The 14286-nt window shown below is 42.6% G+C and overlaps 1 protein-coding gene across 2 annotated transcripts in view; it reads left to right on the plus strand.

Moving 5' to 3' along the window:
- The first annotated feature begins 2391 nt into the window (after positions 1-2391).
- Positions 2392-14286, plus strand: part of EFCAB6 (EF-hand calcium binding domain 6) — a 168648-nt gene continuing 156753 nt past the window's right edge. For both annotated transcript variants that reach the window (XM_030540001.1, XM_030540003.1), the window contains exons 1-2: positions 2392-2471; positions 4480-4574. The gene's annotated coding sequence lies outside the window, so the exon portion shown is untranslated. The remainder of the gene's footprint in view (positions 2472-4479; positions 4575-14286) is intronic.

Genomic DNA, 14286 nt, shown 5'->3' on the forward strand with positions numbered 1-14286 from the left:
TGACTTCTAAGCCAGAGCCCAGGGCTGGAGATGGCTGAAGGCAGGGGAGCAGTGGAGGGTTTATCTCCTGACATCTCCACACCAGCAAACTAGAACCATGGGAACATTTCAGAGGCCAGCAGGAGAGAGAGATGCTCCCCTGGTGAGGATGATCTCCTAGCAGAGAGGCTGGGGACGGGGGGGAGGGGTTGTGGGGAAGAAAGGTGCTGCACTCCAGCTGGAAGGGCTGGGGTAGCTACCCTGGTAGAAGAAGACTGACAAAAAGTCTGCATGTGGCAGAAGATGCCAGTGTGTGATACATGGGGTTCTGAGGGATGAGATGTCTTGCAATGTTAATGACTACTTATGTTGAGAGTGACAAATGGACTATGTGTTGGGACTTACATTTTGGAATACTTGTGGAATGTTTCTGTAAAGAACAGAAGAGGTACTATGGAGAAAAGAGAGTATGAGGTAGAGACCTTGGCTTACCTCAGGGGAAAAACCTGAGGTAGGTGCACCTTTTGGGGGAGCAGAAGTTGGTGCCTGTGCATGGCCCATTGTCCTTGCTGATGGGACATTCAACTTGAATAGGCCATTGATGATGTGCTGGCTAGCCTGAATGCAAACAAACTTTTGGGTGTTACCCAGAAGTAAACAAATTTGAAATACAGGTAAATAGTCAATATTCATAACTCTAGATACAAAAATGATACATTCATACAAACAAGATAATCATATTCAGCAAACCATAACTTTTCAATAGGTACTTCATTTGACATATCTAGTACAACATGCAACATAATTATATCATAATCACATTAGTATGGTGAATATGGGGTGCAGAGGGTCACAGGGTAATGTTCATTTTACCAACAGTGAGAAGGGGCCTTCAGGATACTCACCTAATCTTTGTGATAAACTGTGTGATAATCTGTGTGATAAGCTGCATGGGGGGATGATGAAAGCTCTGGCCAGGGCCCTCCCCATGCACCCAGCTTTGTGATAGCATGCAAGGTGCAGAAACAATTGTAATGCAACAGTGATAGTCAAGAACAGGGCTACTCAAACTTTGTGACAATGAGGACCAAAGTGGCTAGAACTAGGAGCCAAATGGCTGTGCCTAATGGCATTTTCATAAACAGATGCATATAAATTTGAGGCAGGCAAGCAAATTCTCTAGCAGCACCTCCATCCCATTGGTCTGTCTGATGGAGGTGGTACTGAAGCACTTTCTGCAGACAGGCTGAATCCACAGTTGCCATCTCTGTGACATACTGTGCTTTTGCCAATTCTGAACATAATGCTCACACTTGGATAACCATAACCCAGTTGGCATAACAGTGTGCTAAGACTGCAGGCCTCGTGTCTTTACAGCTGCTTCCTCATAACTGTGAAAAAGAATCATCCATAATGTATGTGAGAGCTAAGAACTCCCTGTGAGTTCAAGAGCTGGGATAAAATAGTGCACAAGGGGTAAGGTGGGGGACAGAACCTGTTTGTAAAAGTCCTTTTTTTCTGTTTGTTAACTTGGATTCAAAAGATGTTCATATTTCCCATCTATTTCCCATGTTCATGTTTCCCATCTAGAAACAGAGGCATGTGAACTTTATACTTGCAAAGTGCTATCTACCCAGTCCAGGCTGTTATACTGCCCCATCACCATTGCACTCCCGGAATCCTCCAAACGAGCTAGGGGGTTGTTGTTATGACAACAATTAGTGGTAGTGGCAATATACACAACTCTTAAGTAGTGAGCATTTATTATGGGTATGTTTATAAGGCCCGCCCATAAGAGCCCAGAACAAAGGACCAGGGGGCACCACAACAATTTGTATAATGGGGGATGCTGAACGCCTTTGAACCAGACTGTAAATCTTGCATATAATGGAAACCACTTCAAACCAGGGGCTGCTGCAGCACCCCAAGTTCCAGCAGCTCTGCACAGCAGAGCTGACTGAAATCAGGCTCAATGCATGATTAAATAAAGCCCACACGTGCCACACCTCTCAAGAGTCCCTCAGTCAGACTGGATTCATTTTGAAGAGTGTCCCCACCGCCTCCTCATTTGCACCGGGATTTATTCTTGCATTTCTGCTACGCCTCGTGCATCCGGTTAGACGGCAGCACACAGGTCCGCCCGGCCCCCTTGCACTGCCAGAGACACCTAGAGCCAGAGCCCCGGATCCCCTCCCTGCCAGCGCTCCCGCAAGGCATGCACGGGGGAGCCCCGTCCCAGGGCGCAACCCCGACCCCCGGCTGCCCCGCGTGCGCTGCGCCTGCGGAGTCGCCGTCGCCGTCTTCCAAGCGGGCAGCCAATAGGCGCCTGGCTTACGGTTGGCATATAACCACGGCCTCCCGGCCAATCAGAAGCGAAACTCGTTGCTACAGCAACAGCGTCTTAGAAACAGGTGAGAGCAGAAGCAAAGTTCGGGGGGAGCGGAAAGTTTCGCCCCCCGCCCACAGCGGGGTGAGCGGCGCAGGCCGAGCAGGTAACTCGCCCGGGGGCGCGGGGGAGACCCCGAGAGCTGCTGGAGCCGGGAGGCGGGTGGGTGCTGACGGGGCGGGGGGAGGTCCAGGAGCCACAGCCCTGAACTGTTCCCGGGACGCTCCCAAAGCGATTCCAGGGAAGTGGGGCCGGTCTGGTGAGACTGGAGCATGGACACAACGCAGGAGGGGACTCTGGGCTGCACAAGGCTGTGCTGCCAGTGCAGCGTGCAAACCTGCTATCTGTCTTCATTTGCTCCCAGTAGCAGTAACTGATGTTAAACTGCTGTCTCACCTAACCTGCTCCTGGATCCGGGGTAGCAAATTGTAACCAGTAGCGGTTACCGATATATAAGCTTGTTCTGATTTGCTGACATGTCCTAATTTCCGCAGTGCCATGCGGGAAAACACTAAAGGCTAGATTGAGAGGCAAAATAACACTTGCAAAAGGCAATCGCCATTAGTGGATTTTGAGACCAGGCCAGAAATTCAGTCAGACTGGCAGTCAGATGATCCAAGAGAATAAACTTCTGCTCTGAAAACAAGAAGTAAAAGTTAGCGTTAAAAATTCCAAATTAGAAACCACAGTTAAAAAAAAAAAAGCAAGTGCAATACTAGAAACACAGATGTTAGTGCTAAAACTACTAGCAAGTACTTACTTATACATATCTGCTATGAATATTTATTGAAATGTAAATTAAATAGCACAATGACATGCATCTGCACAATAACAAAGGTACATGATGAAGTGCTAAGATTCAGCAACAGATAAGGCAAATTTGTGAACTGCTATGAGATTTTATGCAGTCAGACACAATGATAAGGGATTCTTTGTTTCTGAGGAGGTATATGTAAAATATTTCATTGAATCACGTCTCTGCAGCACCTCAGTAGGTTACATCAGACAGAGAGGAGTTGCGGTGACTAGGCATTGGGATGCCTGTGCCTTTTAAGACAGGGGTAGGGAACCTACAGCCCATGGGCTGCTTAATTTCATCCAGCCGCGGAAAGTCTCAGTGCCACAGGTTGGAAGCCCCAAGCTTTGGTGTCTTGCCATGGGGCTAGACTCCACTGCGAGCACTGGCTCACCAGGTTGCTAGAAATCTGGTCGGCTCTGCGTAGCTCCTGGCATGTCCCTGTGGCCCTTAGGAACAGGGGTGATCAGAGAAGCTCCATGCGCTGCTCCCGCCCCCCACAGTTCTGGCTCCACAGCTCCCATTGGTGGGGCACCACGGTCAGTGTGAGCTGTGGGGGTGGCACCTTTGGGCGCAGGCTGCACACACCACTCAGAGCCTTGGGCCCCTCCACCTAGGGGCTGGGCATGGCGGCTGCTTTTGAGAGCCTGCCTTAGCCTCCCTGTGCCACCGACTGGGAGCCACCTGAGGTAAGTGCTGCCTGGCCGGAGCCCGCACCTCGAGCTCCCTCCCACACCCTTACTCCGTCCCAGACCCTGCACCAAGCAAGGAGTGCTGGATTGGGGATGTTTTCGGAAAGGAAAGCAGCTTTTAGTAGGTTAAAATGGATTGTAGTTATATAATTATATCAGCGATTTTTTTGCACTTTTGTTCTTTAATTATAACAAGAAAAGAGACATCTGGCATGGACTTCAGGCCTCTTATTCAGGTGCCTAATGCTCTAATTCTGCAAACACTTTAAGTATATGAGCAGGCCCACTGATTTCTGGGATGAACTAAAATTAGCATGCACTTAGCTGTTTGTACTCGTAGAACCTAAACATGAATATGAAATTAAAAGGCAGCAAATTTAAAAAATGATAAAAAGAAATTCTTTCTATGCACAACATATAATTGCCTGTGGAATTCAGTTTCACTAGATATCATTAAGGCCCAGTGCCAGATCCTGAGTTGTGCTGAGTTTAAATTCAATAGTTTACTCCTGGGGGAATTCTGCACCAATGTGCACAGGCAGAATTTATGTCCCCCACAGATTTTTTTCCCCCTCAGAAAATAGATTCTGTGAATAGATGCTGAAATTATACCTTTCACCCACCAGGAGCTACTGCAATAGCAGAGGAGAGGGCAGCCAGTTCACTGGTGGAGAGGGGACAGTGGTTGCCTTCCTCACTGCATCTTTCCCTGTGGGGCCAGGTAAGGAGGTATGGGATATGCGGAGGGGCAGGGAACGGACAGTGCAAGGCACACAGGGCTGCTGGGGGGTTTGAGAAGGGCTAGTACGGGGGGGAACAGAGTGGGCTGTGGGCACAGGAGCTAGTGGGATGACAGCACTGAGCCGGGGTGGAATGGGAGTGGGAGTGCTTTGCCACACAGGGACAGGGGGCAGAGGGTGCAGGGACACATGGGCACAGGGTGGAAGGGTGGTTGAGTTGGGCTGCAGGGACACATGGGGATAAGGGAGAGGGGGAGTGCAGGGACACATGGGGACAGGGGCAGATATGTCTGAATGAATGGGAGAGGCTAGGGATCAGCCAAGGTCTCCATGGGGAAGGCTCTCTAGCAACCTCCCCCCCGCCCACACGCACAACCTGTTTTATACTTCTCCCATCCACACCCAACAGCCCTCCAGCTTTACTTCCAGCAACTCCTTCCCTTTCCCTCAGCTCGTCCATTACCTCTGACTACGCCAAGCCTTTGCACTGCTTCTGAGGGGTGCAGAAAATACATTTCTGTATTGAGTAATAATTCATTTAAACACAACATTCTGTATTAATATGCCTACTAAGGAATCTAGCTGTCAAAAAAACATTTCCTGAATCTTTTTTGTTGTCTATATTGTAACAAACATACTTGCTGACAGGTATTTTGAAATAAATTACCAAAGTAAGTGAAACTCGCAGGATCTATATTTTGTTATTTTGATACATAAAATATGCATATTTTTGCAGAATTTTAAAATATTTTGTGCTGAATTTTTTGGTGCAGAATGTTCCAATTTTTTGGTGCAGATTTTCCCCAAGAGTAACAGTTGAGCAAAGCAGGAAGGAAAGGTAGCATTTAGCTGCCTGCTCCCCCACCACTGAGGCTGAGGATCTGGCTCCAAGAGTTTAGCAGGACTAAAAAAAAATTAGACATTTATATGGCTAATGAGAGCATCCACAACTGCATTGGATAGGACTGAAAATTATTTTTTTTACAAATGGATATAAACCCTCATACTTCAGGGAATAAAACATCTTCTAGTTGCCCTGGATTAGGAAGAAACTTTCCCAATGTGTAAGTTATTCCACAACTGTCCATTCTGTCCCTGGGAAGATTTGTTGTATTACTTTAGCTGAAATATGTGGGCCCAAAGAGTAAAAGGTCTTAACGTATTTCAATTACTGTTCAATATTAAACAGTTTTTAACAAGATTTGGGGTTTGGTATACAGAGACTTTAGTCTGCTTAGTATCATGGCAAACATGCTTTTAAAAATTCTTTTAATCCTTTATTAAAGCTAAAGGAAAGAAGGAAAAAACAGTTGAGTTTTAAAATATTAAGTAAGGCTTTCATTTTAACATTATCCCCTGTTCCCCTTTTCTTTAGATCGAGAGAGTTTTTAGAAGGAAAAAAATCCCTTGTCTGACCGTCTCTGAGATGATAACTAGTGTCCTTTTGGGGAAAAGAGTAGAAGCTAGTTGAGATGAGTGGAGCTGTTGTTGTTTGTTAAAGTCTGACTCCACTTACTAGAAGACAAAACAAAGCAAACATATACAGAGATGAAATAAAAGAACAGCAACGACTGAAAAAAATATATCTTCTGTTTCTGGTGTTGACTATCACTTGGAACCTCACAGCTGGAGAAACACAGGCACAGCACATGGTCTTATCAGCCACTCTGAGACCTAACAAACTTGTACCACCATCAGGCTGTCTAGGACTTTGCTTTTTGCTGCCTCTTCCTGGTCACAGGCTTACAGCAGTGTTGCAAAATGTATAGTCTTGGCTGGCTAAGCCAAACTCTTATCAGACAGAAGGAAAGAGGAGAGAGATAGGAAAGAGAAGAAATAAGGTAGGGAAGGGAAAGGAAACATAGTGGGTGGGGGGAACATATTAAGTCTCACATTCTAGGTGATAGCTGGGATTCTGCCAGTGGAGATGGCAGTGTTATCTGGGTCCCTCTCTCCAACCCATCTGGTTAGGATATCTGTTAGGATTAGGATAAAGAAGGTCTGGGGTTCTAGGAGACAGTGGGGGTGGCAGCCATGACGGTGAAGCTTGCTCCTTTCCCTTCTCTAATCTTTCAGTCAACTAGCATCGCAGTAACCTCAGTCTGTTCGTCCATCAAATTTCCATTCAAAGTCTCTTTTTGAGGACCTCAAAAGGGAGTGATGGATAGTATAGCCCATCTGCTCATTATTTTGTCCATCAGTTAAGTCTAATTACAAGATTAACTGATTTCTGATCCCACTCTGTTCTTTTGTGTTTGTTTGTTTTTTTGGTGCAGCAACCTCATCATATGAGGCTATGATTGCCACTTTCTTGATTAATTTTATCCAAGTGTTTTTTTAAAATATCCTTTCGCTCAGTCTAGCATCCTGAAAGAAACACAGCCAGGCTTTTTATTTTTTTTGCACTCTTCAATTTTTCTGACATTCTCTCCTGTTCCTTTAGGGAAAAATCTTTGATTCCAAGCCAACTCAGTTGTTCATAAAGAAATGTTCTTTCTATAGAATATTGCCCACAATGGCGTAGAACATGATCCACAGCTTCTTTGGTTTGGAACACATTACACTGCCCATCTTTATGTCTTTTTAATAAGTTTAACTTATCATTTATGGTGCAATGAACTGTTCACACACTCTGTAAATGACTACTTCAGTTTTTCTAGCATGACTGTGGAGTATAGTATTATCTTTGATTTTTGCGCATACCTCATAAGACCTTGGTTCTTTTATTTCCTTGGTCCATAGTTCTTGCCATTCCTTTGCAAGCTCCATTGTGACCACACTTTAAAATTCTTGTCAAGTTAAGGGTATTTTTTCGAGCTTCTTTTCTTGCTTTGTCATCCATTTCATTTCCAAGTATTCCAGTATGTGCCAGTATTCATGCTATTGTTACGCAGATATCTGATTGCATTATTTCTGTAGTTAGGAACATTATTTCACTGATTATGCTTTCCAAAGTCCCTGTTTTAATGATCATAATGCCAGACAAGGAATCAGATAAAATTACAACTGCAGCCAGATGTACATCTCAAATCCAAGTTAGTGCCAATATGATCTCCATTAGTTCAGCCATCAGAACAGTCACATAATTCAATAGCTTTTTAGATTTCTGAATTCCTAGGAATATAGAATGCTGTTCCCATCTACCTGTGCTGTCATCTTTTGACCCATCTGTATAGACTTGACAAAGCTGTTCCCATTTTTCTAAATAAATTCACAAATGTCTTTGGTCATAATTAGGGCTGTTGATTAATTGCCGTTAACTCATGCAATTAACTCAAAAAATTAATCACAATTAATCGCATTTTTGATAGCACTGTTAAACAATAGAATACCAATTAAAATGTATTAAATATTTTGGATGTTTTTCTATTTTTTCATATGTGTTGTATTCTGTGTTGTAATTGAAATCAAAGTGTATATTATTTTTGATGACAAATATTTGCACTGTAAAAATGATAAACAAAAATAGTATTTTTCAATTCACCTCATACAAGTACTGTAGTGCAGTCTCTGTCATGAAAGTGCAACTTACAAATGTAGATTTTTCTGTGTGTCAAAACTGCACTCAAAAAAAATATAAAACTTCAGAGCCTACGAGTCCACTCAGTCCTACTTCTTGTTCAGCCAATTGTGAAGACAAACAAGTTTGTTTACATTTACAGGCGATAATACTGTAAATATGAATATGAATCTTTAGCACATTTGGCATGTAAATATCTTGCGATGCTGGCTACAACAGTACCTACTCTCACTTTCAGGTGACTTTGTAAACAAGAAACAGGCAGCATCCTGCGCTTAGGATGGAAGAATCCCATCCACTGTTACAGACTAGGGAACGAATGGCTAGGAAGCAGTTCTGCAGAAAAGGAAATAGGGGTTACAGTGAACGAGAAGCTGAATATGAGTCAACAGTGTGCCCTTGTTGCCAAGAACGCTAATGGCATTTTGGGCTGTATAAGTAGGGGCATTGCCAGCAGATCGAGGGACGTGATCATTCCCCTCTATTCCACATTGGTGAGGCCTCATCTGGAGTAGTGTGTCCAGTTTTGGGCCCCGCACTACAAGAAGGATGTGGAAAAATTGGAAAGAGTCCAGCGGAGGGCAACAAAAATGATTAGGAGGCTGGAGCACATGACTTATGAGGAGAGGCTGAGGGAACTGGGATTGTTTAATCTGCAGAAGAGAAGAATGAGGGGGGATTTGATAGCTGCTTTCAACTATCTGAAAGAGGGTTCCAAAGAGGATGGATCTAGACTGTTCTCAGTGGTAGCAGATGACAGAACAAGGAGTAATGGTCTCAAGTTGCAGTGGGGGAAGTTTAGGTTGGATATTAGGAAAAACTTTTTCATTTAGAGAGTGGTGAAGCACTGGAATGGGTTACCTAGGGAGGTGGTGGAATCTCCTTCCTTAGAGGTTTTTAAGGTCAGGCTTGACAAAGCCCTGACTGGGATGATTTAGTTGGGAATTGGTCCTTTTTTGAGCAGGGGGTTGGACTAGATACCTCCTGAGGTCCCTTCCAAACCTGATATTCTATGATTATCTCCTGAAAATATAAACAAACTTGTTTGTCTGAGCGATTGGCTGAACAAGAAGTAAACTGAGTGGACTGGCAGGTTCTAAAATTTCACATTGTTTTATTTTTGAATGCAGGTTTTTTTGTACAGAATTCTACATGTGTAACTTCAACTTTCATGCTAAAGAGATTGCACTACAGTACTTGTATTAGATGAATTGATAAATACTATTTCTTTTGTTTTTTACAGTGCAAATATTTTTAATAAAAAATAAAGTGAACACTCTGTATTTTGTATTCTGTTTGTAATTGAAATCAATATATTTGAAAATGTAGAAAACATCCAAAATCTTTAAATAAATGGTACTGTATTCTATTATTGTTTAACAGTGCGATTAATCACGATTAATTTTTTTGATTACTTGACAGCCCTAGTTATAATTATTTCTTTTTCTTCCCTCATTTTTTTCACAGTTCCAAGTCCACAAGTGGGGGAATCACTGTCAAGTTGTAGTTTGCTTTCCCATGACTAAAAATGTTTAGTTCTCTCAATTTTTCTTTTAATATGTCTCCTTTGCCCAGTTTTTGACCCTGATAGTATGAGAAAGTCTGTGACAATCCATATAATTGTGTCTACTAAACTCCCAGAAATCCTTATAAATCTGTTGTGTACTTCTATTTTCCTGATTCCCTTTTACCTTTGCCCAAAAGTTTAGCTCTAATAGTTTCATCCTTTGATTTATAGGTGCTTCTCCAGTGGCTATTTGCAGAGCACACACTGTTGTTGTTATCATTGTACCACATGCCAGTCACAGAGCTTGGGCCTGCATTTGAGGCTGTTTCCAAAACTTGGTATCTGTAATCTAAGTGTATCAATGCTCTATGCATTATCAATACCTTCTATCTGCACCCCATTTGTTTCCAAGTATACTTTTAGGTACGTTCATCCTGCGTTTCCACTTTTGTATACCACCTATGTGACCTTCCAAAGTGAATTTTATTATTGCATGCTACTTCTAGGAACATAAACTTTTGAAATATCTAAATTTTTTCACCATAAAGAAATAAGTCTCAGTCATCCCTAATTTTCTTTCTGGTGAAACCCGTTCCCATAGGGTATGTCTACATTGTATAAACACCTGCTGCTGGCCCATGTTGGCTGACTTGGGCTCGTGGAGCTTGGGCTGTGGGGCCGTGAAACTGCATTGTAGATGATTGGGCTTGGACTGGAGCCTTGGCTCTGAGACCTTCCCCTCCTTGCGGGATCCCAGAGCTTGGGCTCCAGCCCAAGCCCAAATGTCTACACTGCAATTTTAAAGCCATATAACCTGAGCCCTGTGTGCCCGAGTCAGCTGACATGGGTCACCCATGGGTGTTTAATTGCAGAGTAGAAATACCCTTAGTTTTTGCAAGAGAGAATTTAAATCCCCACTCATTTCCCCACTTGGAAATTCTCTACAGTGTCTCATTTGTCTTTTCCATGACTACTTTAAGTCTTTTGTGCTTAGTCTATATAGCACAATCATCTGTGAAAAGGGAAATACCTATTCCCATCTGTACACTTTCTGGGAGGTCATTTCATAATGGAAAACAAAGTAGAGGGGATAAAGCTCCCTTGTGGAGTTCCATTTGTAATCTTGTAGGTATTTGATAAATTTGTTCCCACTTTGACCTGTATAGCTCTTTCACTTAAAAAGTCCCTTAGCCACCAAAAAATTCTCCCTTTTATTCCAGTTTTGGCTAGTTTGTACAGGAGGCCTTCTCTCCATAGCATATCATATGCTCTTTCACTTTCCCCGAAGACTGTTATCATGAAGATTTTAGTCCTTATGCTTTTTTGTACCTCCATTTCCAGTCTCACTCTATGGTCAACTGTGTACCTTCCTTTTCTGAAATCACATTGTACCTCAGTTATAATATCATTTTTCTCCACTACCTTGTACCAAGTATTCCACTACCTTGCTTGGTTACCTAATTGGTATCACCAATGCTTGTTTCCATTCTGTTCGCAGTCCTTTCTCCCATATACCATTATATAACCTCAATAGAATCTTTGGACTCCCTTCTGACAAGTACTGAAGCATTTCATTACTTATATTATCTTTGCCTGGAGCTGTATTTTTCATTTTTCTAATGATTACAATAAGCTCTTGCATACTAAATTTTTGTTTAGCACATCATCAGTATGTTCTCTCCAGCCATTTAATAGTTCATAGTTTTCCTCAATAAACTTACCTTTTTCTCATGAAACTCATTGTTTTGATTTGTATCATTACTGACCTTTTGGAATTCTTTTGCTAAAATGTCTGCCTTCCTTTCCTAAGCTTGAGACCTCAATTTAATTGTTTACAATAAAACCAGGTACCAGGTATACATTTACCTTTACTTCAAATTCCATTCATTCTTTGAATTTACTTATCCATTTTTGAAAGCTTTAAATCTTTGTTCCATTTCCCACAGAAATTTCTCCAGCTTTCTTTTTTTTTCCTTTTTGACAATCCTTTGTGCCACTGCCTTACAATTTATTAATAATTTGTTAAGTCTTTACTATTCATTGTATGTTTTTGCTTGCTTGTAAGCCTTATTTGTTTCCTTAATTGCTAATTTGCAAACTTCATTCCACCAGGGAACTGGATTTCTAAATCAGGGGCAATTTGATGTTTTATAGATGGCCAGATCAGCTTCTGTTGTAATTCCTTTTATTACGTTGTTGTAGAATTCTCCTAGATTGTCACTTCTACAGTTACTATATAAATATTCATCACATTCAATCTTCAAAACGCCCCAGTCAGCTTTTTGAAAATTCCGTCTAGGTACCTCTTTCTGTGTTTTCGACATTTCCTCGGCCTTGGTACTCAATAAGCATGGGGAAGTGATCACTTCCAATTCTGTCGTCTTTATGAATTTCCAGTTGTATTTACTGGCTATATTATTTGTTGCAATTAACAAATCCAAAACAGAAAAGTATCCATTAACTGAATCAAATCTAGTAGTGCTCCTGTATTCAATATTCACAGGTTATGCAAGTGTTGGCATCGAGGTTTGTTGTATGGATTCACCAGTAACTGCTCACCGCACCATAGTAAGTCTAGCTCAGGAACCAATTCATGCAACAAACCTCGATGCCAACTCTTCCCACATATCTACACCAGTAACACCATCACAGGACCTAACCAGATCAGCCACATCCCCACCAGTTCATTCACCCACCAATGTAATATACGCCATCATATGCCAGCAATGCCCCTCTGCTATGTACATCGGCCAAACTGGACAGTCTCTACGGAAAAGGATAAATGGACACAAATCAGATATTAGGAATGGCAATATACAAAAACCTGTAGGAGAACACTTCAACATCCCTGGCCACACTATAGCAGACCTTAAGGTGGCCATTCTGCAGCAAAAGAACTTCAGGACCAGACTTCAAAGAGAAACTGCTGAGCTTCAGTTCATCTGCAAATTTGACACCACCAGTCAGGTTAAACAAAGACTGTGAATGGCTTGCCAACTACAAAACCAGTTTCTCCTCCCTTGGTTTTCACACCTCAACTGCTAGAACCGGGCCTCATCCTCCCTGATTGAACTAACCTCATTATCTCTAGCTTGCTTGCATATATATACCTGCATTTCCACTGGAAATTTCCACTACATGCATCTGACGAAGTGGGTATTCACCCACGAAAGCTCATGCTCCAAAAACGTCTGTTAGTCTATAAGGTGCCACAGGATTCTTTGCTGCTTTTACAGATCCAGACTAACACAGCTACCTCTCTGATACTCTGCAAATTATGATTGGGTTTTTGACATTAACTAGTTTTTCTAATTCCAAAATAACTAATTTTTACATGGATTATAAACATCAATCTGTATATAAGAATTTTTGTTTTACCTGGGAATCTCAATAGCATTATATTCAAAATTTAGTTTCTGCACATTCATTTCTATGTTACTGAGTCCCTCATTTGTAAATATACAGAACCCCCCACCTTCTCTGGTAGCCTCTCGATCCCTCTGGAGATCAGGTCCTTGTAAATTGACTCAAATGTACTTATAGCATGTTTCTTGCATACATGCATATCAGGCTTTTTTTCCCATTTCAGTGATGGCTTTCTTAAATTCCTGTCCCTGCATTATTAAACTATATTAAACTAAGGATAGTTACGACCTTGTTATTAGAGCTGTATTATTGCCTTCATGTAAAATCACATTAATGCAATCTATCAAGAGGTTCAAGGTATCAAGAGGTTGTCTATTTTTAGATATTTTTCTCCTTTAGCTATGATTTTAATACTTTCATTTTTTCCCCTATCTGCAAGCTGCAGTCAATTATTTCTGTAATGAACACTACAAACTTCTCTTTACCTACAAGTAATGCATCATCTCCCATTCCTCTCATGTTCCCTCCCTGACCAGAGATATGTCCTGCTGCCCCCCATACATCTTGAATATTTTTCTATTTTCTGCAGGGGTACGTTTTGATAGCCTCCATATATGATGTTTTTTTAATATTTTAATCTTTTTTATTTCTGTAGCTCGTTCTGCTGCTGCATGTCATTTATGTTGCACTGTGCTTTCCCCCCGACAACTGCTGCATTTAGGTTCTGTTCCTTCTACACAGTTCTCATGTGAGTGATTTCCTCCACATTTACTGCTCCTCGTTCCCTTACAAATGACTGCCACGTGTCCAAACCTTTGACAATTACAGCAAACACAGGAGGGTGTCAGAGCAGGGAATATATGGTTTAACCCAGAAAGAATTGATACCCCATTCGGATCCTATCCAGAAGTGTCTCACTTTTAAGTGATATGCCTACTACCATAGATGGCTAGTTTTCTCCCTCTCTTCCATGGGCAGCTGGTTTGTAGAAATTTTGGTAGTGCCCAGAACCTGCTCCTGCCCAAACTCTGCCCCCCCCAAACTCCACCCCCCACCTCCCCAAGGCTCTAGGAGGGAACTTGGGTGGGGGAGGAGGTCTGGGATGGAGGAGGGGTGCAGGCGCTGGGAGGGAGTTTGGGGATGGGAGGGAGTGTGGAGGAAGGGGGTACAGGCTCCAGGAGGGAGTTTGGGGGAGGGATGGGGTGCAGGGGTGGGGCTGGGGGTGAGAGGTTTGGAGTGTGGGAGGGGGCTCAGGGCTATGGCAGAGGGTTGGAGTGTGAGGTGAGAGCTGTGGGGTGGG

Source organism: Gopherus evgoodei, chromosome 1 (assembly GCF_007399415.2).
Source record: "Gopherus evgoodei ecotype Sinaloan lineage chromosome 1, rGopEvg1_v1.p, whole genome shotgun sequence".
Lineage (NCBI taxonomy): Eukaryota > Metazoa > Chordata > Testudines > Testudinidae > Gopherus > Gopherus evgoodei.